Source organism: Populus trichocarpa, chromosome 3 (genome assembly GCF_000002775.5).
Source record: "Populus trichocarpa isolate Nisqually-1 chromosome 3, P.trichocarpa_v4.1, whole genome shotgun sequence".
Classification (NCBI taxonomy): domain Eukaryota; kingdom Viridiplantae; phylum Streptophyta; class Magnoliopsida; order Malpighiales; family Salicaceae; genus Populus; species Populus trichocarpa.
The window spans coordinates 4,444,474-4,453,330 of record NC_037287.2 but is presented as its reverse complement, the minus strand read 5'-3'; positions in this window follow the sequence as shown (position 1 = coordinate 4,453,330).

Genomic DNA, 8,857 nt, shown 5'->3' with positions numbered 1-8,857 from the left:
GACAGTACCAGACCTTCAAAAATTCATCATCTTATCAAGATCAACTCAAATAGAAAAACATCTAGGGAAAAGCACCTGCATGCTTAGAGGTTATGGAAATTTTGTGGTGAGCAAAAGATCCTGAAACTCAGGTTTCTAACGAAATCAGCACATAGAGCCCACTTAAAAATTTTAATGGGTTACTAACCTGACTCCAACTTGTTCAGATCAAGAAACAGAGACAACTGATTTATGTGAAAAAACAGAGTCACACACACACGGTTAAATTTGAATCTAAAATTCACAGGCAAAATCTCAATAATAGACAGTCACAGAAACTTTGAATCAAAATCTCAATCTTTAACATCATTAAACTGTAAAGATTAAAGCACCTAAAGGTCCTAAACAATAGTCACGAAAGATTACAAACAGGGTAAGAAACGGACATGGTAAGAAACTAAGAATCTTACCTCTGTTCTGAGCAGTGAGCACTGAGAAGATCAATATTGCAGTCAAACTTGGAGCCTGCGAATCCAATCAAACTAATATTAGCATTAGAGTAAGAAACAGACAGGGAAAAAAAAGCACCCCCAGCCGCTGGTAGTTACCAACAGAGAAGAGAGAACCAATGAATTTTTGCAGGAGGTGAAACAAGATAAACAGAGAAACTTACCTGGTGGAGACTGGAGAGACGCCGTTGTTGTTGGGTGGACTCTGGTTCTCACGGTGGCTGGTGAAAAGGACGCCGTCGATGATGGAAAAATCAAAAGGATGAGGGGCGAGGGCTGTTGTGGAGTACCGGTGGACGGTGGTTGATTGTTGGCTGAGAGAAAGAGATTAAGAGACTGGGTCACTTAGGAATCCTCAGTGAGGATTTAGAATTTTGGGATTTCAATTTAGGGATTTTTTATGTTTTGATTCTTCTGAACGTGAATGGTGAATGTGAAGAGAAAAGAGAAGACTGATTCAGTGAATTTGCTTTTGATCTGTTAAAGCCAATAGGCGGTCGACACCTGGCAGCAACATTGCATTCTTATTCCCTGCGGGTAAACTCGTTCAATCGGTGGTGAAATCGTGATTTTACGCGATTTCACCCGATTTTAACGATTTTACCTGATTTTGACCCGATTTTACCTGATTCCGAGTTTTATACATGATTTAGCACGTAAAGCCTATATCAACTCGTAAAAACATATGATTTTACGAGTTGAATCGTGATTTTAACAACCTTGGTCTCATGCTTCTCTTTCTATTCCTCTATTCCTTGTAATGTTGGCACGATACTTTTTTTTCTTCTCTTTTACTTTATTCTCATGGAGAGTGGTTTTCCTCGTCTCTCCTTTCCTTTATTGATTAAGTATTAGAGATATTCAAATTACCTAAATGGTATGGAGAAAATATTGTTAAAGCATTGCATACCCACACACAAATTACTTGAGTTTTTTTTTCTGTTCTTTTACAATTTGTTTAATTTGATCACCAAACAATTTTGTTTTAATTTGATTATTTTTCATTATAATAGCTGGAAATTATGCTTAATGATTTATTTTGATTTAATTTTTATATGATCAATAATATGTCAGAATAACATTTCGTTATGTTGATGCTCGATTTCGCAAAATAAAATTGTTTTTATTGCTCGGAAAAAATTACATTCAAGAACAACAATGCAATGATTTTTTTTTCTTTTAACAATTTTTTGCCTAGAATATTTTGCTAAATACATTTTCGGCCCCTTTATATGTACATATTAATGTTTGTTCCCAAACTTTGTTTTCATCACATTTTGATCCCAACATTTGAAAGGAGAGCGAGAGACTCGCTGAAAAACAAGAGATGAGAAAGAAAGTTTTTGGTTAGTCACACAACATCTAAAATAGTTGATTTTGCAATCAATGAATTCTATTTGATAAGAGGAGTTCCATTTAGGTGTTTTTAACCCTTCATTTGCCAAAAAAAGGATTGCAGTTGAGAAACAAAAAAAATGGTTTAATTTTGTATTTTTAGACCAATTTAGGAGTGTTTTGAGTTGAAAAAACACTTTATTTATATTTTGAGAGTGTTTTTAGATGTTTTCACATGAAAATAGATTTAAAAATAGGTTTTTGAGGTCCAAAACTCGAACCCTAACTTTTTGGTTATCGATTGTAACCAAAAAAGATTGAAGGCGATGACATGTCATTTTCCACATTAGATAACCTATTGTCTAATAAAAAAAAAAGATAAAAAAAAAAGAGCAAACAACGTGTCATCTAATCCATAAAAAAAAAAAACCAGGCATGCCTAGCTCTTAGGTAACTAACTATGTTCGTAGGCCTGGCTTGCCAATGGCACTTAGCCTCTTTTGTATTTTTTTGTAATTTTGATTATTATTTTTTATTTTAAGTAATACACTTTTATATATTTTTCTATTTTGCATTAATTTTTTTATTCACATTTAAATTAATTCCATAACTTTCTAATTTTTTAAATTGATGTTCACCTTTTTTTTAATTATTATTTATTTTTATAATGTTTCAAAGAGATTAATGTAATTTATTTTTAATTTCTTTCCTTTTATATTCTAAATAAATAAATTGTATTTTCATGATCCATTTATAGAAATAATAATTTTTTGTTCTAGTTTAAAAAAAGCATAAAAATTAAAAGAAAAGGCTGAGGTTAAATATTTGCATACTTATCTGTCTTTTGCTTTAATAGAAAAGATTAGCTTTTCATTTTAGTATTTAATTGGCATTAAAACCTCTTTCTCAGTTTATCGATTCATATATTTTAAAATTTATTTATTATGTGCAAACAACATTTTTATGTTTCTCAATTTAGAAAAAAAAAAGCATATACAATAAAACACATCCACAACATTGGCACATTCTTAGGATCCTACCCATAATATAGCATTAACAATTCTTTTTAGTATTTATCGGTATATATGATTCTCGATTTATTTTATTAAATATATGCATAAACTTTTTGATTCACAATTAATTTTTTTTTCTTGATGTTAAAAAACGCATTGACAACACTTGCACATTTATTTTCTGCATTAAAAAAATTGGTTAAACTCTGCGACTCGCGACGAAAATGAATCAAATGACTATATAACAAATACACTAAAAGAACCAGAGTTTTTCCTCAACCATTTCATTGTTCATATGAATAGTGAAGTATCACCATTTTTTTATTTTTCATCTTTTTTTTTTAATTTCACACAATTTTTTTTATTTGATTTTTTTGTGGCCTAATTGTATGAGATAAAATTTCAAATTATAGTAAAAAGATAAAATTTAAAGTGAGAGGACCACATTGTAAAACATAGAGAAAATTCATGACCAATATCAAAGTTTTTAGAATTTTCATTTTTATCCATAGGTTCATTTTGTTTATTTTTCAATCCTTGAGTTTAAGAGAAAAGAAAGAAACTCGTTGGAAATAGCAAATGAGAGAAAAAGCTTTGGGTGGCCACATTAAAGCCACAAAAAGAGGATCTTTGTATTAGTGAGTTTGTCTTCTTGAGAGGAGCTCAATGATTAGTACTTAAAAGTGTATTTTTATCAAGGTTTTATATCATCATTTTGCACTTGAAGTATCAATAACTCCTTAACCAGAGCATGTTTTATAATAACAAGTCTGATAATATAAGATAACTTTAATTTATGGTAAATGCTCATTTTAAATGCAGGCATATCTCACAATTTAAAGGATTGATTGATGTGATTAACTATTGAAAGTGAAAGGACAAAGAAAAGGCTAAGCTTAGAAAGGAGATACCGATTCAATTCAAAATGGAACATTGTTCAGTTATTTGGTCATATCTGGAGCTGTAGATCTTGGATTTTAGTTTGATTTATATGGATAGAAAGCTAAGAAATAGGCCTACAATGTTCATGAATAGTGAAAGACCCAAATCTGTCGTTTTCAAATTCAAAGTTTGGCCACAAAAGAGAAGTCAGAATCTATTCTGCAATCCAGCCCAAACACTGCTCAGAATATTACCCATAGCTGGAGTTCTAGAAGGCAACATGATGTCATATTTGGTGGGTGGAAGGATAAGACAATTTCCAACAACTTTTATGAGGACAACCTGCTCAACTTCTGATGTTAGCAATGACATTTCATCCATACAAGAGCTTGAGGGCTATTCACTATGTCCACCAGAAGCACTACTTAGTATTTTAGCCATATCTCGAGCTCTAGTGATCCAAATGCTCTGACATTTTATGGGTGGAAAGATAAGATGATTGCCAACAACTGTCATGCGGAACACTTTGCCAAATTCTAATTGCATCAATGTCATTTCATCCAGCCAAAATGTTTGAGTGCTGCTGTCCACCAAGTCCACTAAATCAATAGTTGGTCATTATTTCAATAGTCAATTACCAAATGAATAGTTCTGAATTTTAGCCTATAAAAGGAGGCATTTTCCATTCATTTAGAAATCTTGGTTCTTCAGATCAAGATCATGTTCTTGCTCTCTCTCTTTATATTTTTGTAATGCTTAAGTTTTGCTTTCATTAATCTCTTGTTCATGCTTTTCATTTCTTTTACTATACTTAGTTAACTTATATCATGTTTATGTTCTTATATTATTTATTTATGTTTTTCTTCTTCATAATGCCTAGCTAAGTTAATTATGTCAAGGTGAAAAGGTTTCACTAATGGTGTTAGAATATGTATAATATAAACTCAACATGGACTTTAATGTTTATATCCAAGAAAGTTTGGTATTAACATGTCTTATCATTTTTATCTTATTAATTCTTAATACCTTGCTTGTTAAATGGTTAATCTAAATTTGTGTTGTATAACACTTGGTATATCAAATACTTGATCCTTCATAGTCTTCGGCTGACATCATTGTTATGAGAGGAATTTGATTTGTTGTCAATATAAGTTAGCATCATGAATACCTGATAAAATTTATAAGTATGGTGTTACGTAAATAAGATGATTAATATGATCATGTTGATAATTTATAAAGAGTTTATACTTTACTTATTTCTAATACTATTAGTGGATCCTCTAACCTTGACATTTGTTTTTATCATTGTTTAATCTTCACATTTATCTTACATCTCAAAGTCCTCTTTAACCCATCATCATCATCATTATTGTTGTTGTTGTTGTTGTTATTATTATAATAATTTATATAGTTCACCTCCTTGTGGTTCGACCCCGGTCTTGCCGGTTTTGTTTTATTACTTTGACACTCCTGCACTTGAAATAAGACATCAACTCTTTGATCATGTCACTCAATAAAAGTGATTTTTTCTCTAAACATGACGGGGAAAGTAATTGAGCTTTGTTTGGTTTATTGTGATTATATTAGTCCTAATGGGGATGAAATGGGTTTTAAGATGGATGCTTAAGTTGGTGGTGGTGATATTAGATATTCTGGTAGTGGTCCTAATGTGGATTTTGAAACGAGTGTTGATAATAATGTTTGTGGTGATGCTAGAGTCAAAATGGATACTGATGATGATTTTAATGATGAAGTAGATGATGATTATATCCCTTATAATGAGGATGTTTTTAAATTTTATAATAAAGTTAAAGATGAGTAGATTGATTACCTATAAGCTGATTTTTTTACTAGTCAAACATTGAATGGTGCTTTTGATTATGATAATGACCGGAAAATGAGTAGTGACAAAGATGATGTTGAAGTTGAAGTTAGAGAATAATCTATTGATAAGGACAATGAGGATGAGATCGAAAATGAGAGGAAAATGAAAATGAAAAAGACGAATGTAGATCTAAAGTTTTAGATGTAAAAGGTTTAAATTTGCAATTAATAGATCAATAAAGTTTGAAGAATGTTAAACTTCTAAAAATACAACTCACTTTAGAGATTTATTGCACAAGTATGAGGTCAAACATGAATATCATGTTAAAAGATATATTAATCAGAAAGTTAAGGTTGGTGCTATATGTATTGGTGATGGTTGTGATTGGTGGATATAAGATCCATTTGTTCTTGATAGTCAGAAATTCATGATAAAGTCATTCACCATGAAATTTTTAATGCTTGTATCTTTGTTTGAAAGCAATGAAGGAAGATTTTATTTTTTAATGTAGTTATTTCATTAGAATTAATGGATGTCATCTCAAGGGTCTATATAGAGGTATTTTTTAGTGTAGTGGGTTTGGATGAAAATAATGGATTATTTCTTATTGTTTATGCTATTATTGAGTGTGAAAACAACGAAATACAGTGCTGGATTGTATATGCTTTATATGGATCCATAAAATATTGAATACGTTAGAGATCATTCTATATAATTTTTGATAGGCAAATTGTTAATTTAATTGTCATAATTTAATTTTATTATGAACTTAATCTTTTTTCTAATCTTGTATTTATTTTGGAATTGTATTATCTAACAATCATAATTTATTTCCAGAGTTTATCTTAAGTTGTTGGCGAGGTATTCTTAGAGGCAATGCATATGCATTGTTCAAGGCATATTTATGCCAACTACAAAAAGAAAGGTTTTCATGGATTGGTATTGAAAATAGATTTTTGGGATGCATTAACAGCTTGCATGTATCTTAATTACAATACTTATATGAGAGATATTGGGGATATGAATACTAGAGTTGTCAATTGGTTGAAGAACATCCTTACTAAGGCTTAGGCAAGGTATATGTTTGACCTTGAAGTTAATATTAATAATATGACTAGTAACTTGGCCGATTCATTCAACAACTAGATTGGTAAATATAGGAGCATGCCAATTCTTTTTTTTATTATTATTAAAAAAGATTAGATTGAAACTCATGGCTAGGTTTCATGTCAGCTCAATCTAAAAATTAAGCAACAAAAACCACATCTTATGTTAGGAAAGTGTTGGATAAATTTGTTGAAAAAGAAAGGAACATAAGAATTATTGCAGCTAGTTGTGATGGATACCGAGTTTATGAGAGTCAAACAAGGTATTGTGTTGATTTGGGAAAAAATAATGTTCATGTAAAAAATAGACAATGACTAATATTTCATGCTTACATGTTATCCCTTGGGTTAATCACAAAATAATTGAGTTAGAAGATCTGGGTAACGAGTATTACAATGTGGATACATTTAGAAAAGTATACTTTGAGGTGGTGCACTCATTACCAGAAGCTGATTTTGATCATAAAAAAAGAAGATATAATTGTTCTACCTCTAAAACTCAAAAAAAGCATGAGTAGACTAGGAAAGAATAGACAAATGGAAGAAGGATAAGATCAACCCGGTACAGTTAGGAAGAGGTCTTCCACACTTCGATGCAACATTTACGTGCAATATATATATAGTTCTAGGACATGCCAACAAGATAATATTGCGTAAATTACTGGTGGCAGTGCTATGAGAGGATCCAATTATATTGGAAGGGGATCTAGTAGATTTGGTAAGGGATTCAAAGGATATAGCACTGTTAGGAGAAGATTCAATGTTCCTGAAAAAGGCTTAAATAGAAGCTCAAGAGTTTTAAGAAGAAGAGGAGGAAGCAATCAACCTAGATACAAGTGATTTTTCTAAATATACATGGTAGTTTTATAGATTCAATGAAAAAAATATCACAATTACTATTCAATGTTATTGTTGTTTTTTTTTAATATATAGGTTTAAAGATGTTGAAGACTAATGACTTTTGAATGCTACATTAGTATTATTTATATGAATTGATGTCATATTGTGGATTATTGTGTTTATTATATTAAGTACCATGACGATTTAAGCTATTTGTGAATGCTTGTTGTTGTGTACATGCTATTTAAGTAGCATTCTTTTGATATGAGTGATATGAATTTGCTTGCATTTTGACTATACTAGAAAATACATTCACCATGTTTCATTTTTTTAATAGAAATAATATAGTTGTGTTGTTTCAAATATTAACATTGCACAACTAAATTAGCTACTACAAATAATTTTACACTTGCTAAGATAGCTTTTATATTGTGATTTTTTATCCAAACTCTACATAATTTATCTTTCAATTTCTTTACTTCATCTAGTATTTAGTAGACATCATTAGCACCTTCTTCCCTTCATGTAATTAATTCAATTTCATTAATAGATTCGCACCAGTCAATGAATGTATTTTCGCATGACTTATCATCGTATCTGTAAAATAGCTTGTTTTTATTTGTTTATGTTTTTGATATTCTGACTGCAGCTCTCTTCTTACATTTCATATATTTTTTATTCTTGAATTTTAGTCCATCTAAGTTGTACCAGCTTTGTATGTTATTAACACTTGATGCAGATGATGTCATATTCATAATAATTTTGCATTGTGATTGTGCTGATTGCATAATTATGGTGAAAATGAAAAATGAATTGTTGAGATGTCATTTACAAGTTATGGTAAAAATTGGTTAGGTTGCTTTGATTGAAAAGAAAATATAGGATTTTGCTAGGTTTGGTAGGTTTATTTGATGAAATTATACTGAAAATAAGAAAGGATATGTTGGGGAAGATGACGATGAGGATGCTAGATTTCATACTTGGTAATGCATGCTGGAATGTAGCTGGAAATTATTGTTAAATATAATAATTTATGATATTTTTATAATTAAATGAAAACTACTAACAACTTTTTTCAAAAAGAGCCAAAAACTAATTTTCAAAGCAATAACTCAACGGTTCTAGAAGTATTTTAGTTATTTTTAACTTTAGGGTTTTTTTTTTTTAATTTTTATCACAAATATAATAGTATTTTTATAAATAAACATATATTTTTTTGTTGATTTTTTTCTAACGCTAACTTACAAGGTTGTAAAGTGTTGCCCACTGTTAAATTACAAGATGAAAAATATAATATTTTAAATATAATATTTAAAAATATAATTTATAAAGTTAAAAAAAAAAGACCAAATCTGAAGCCTCCTCAAC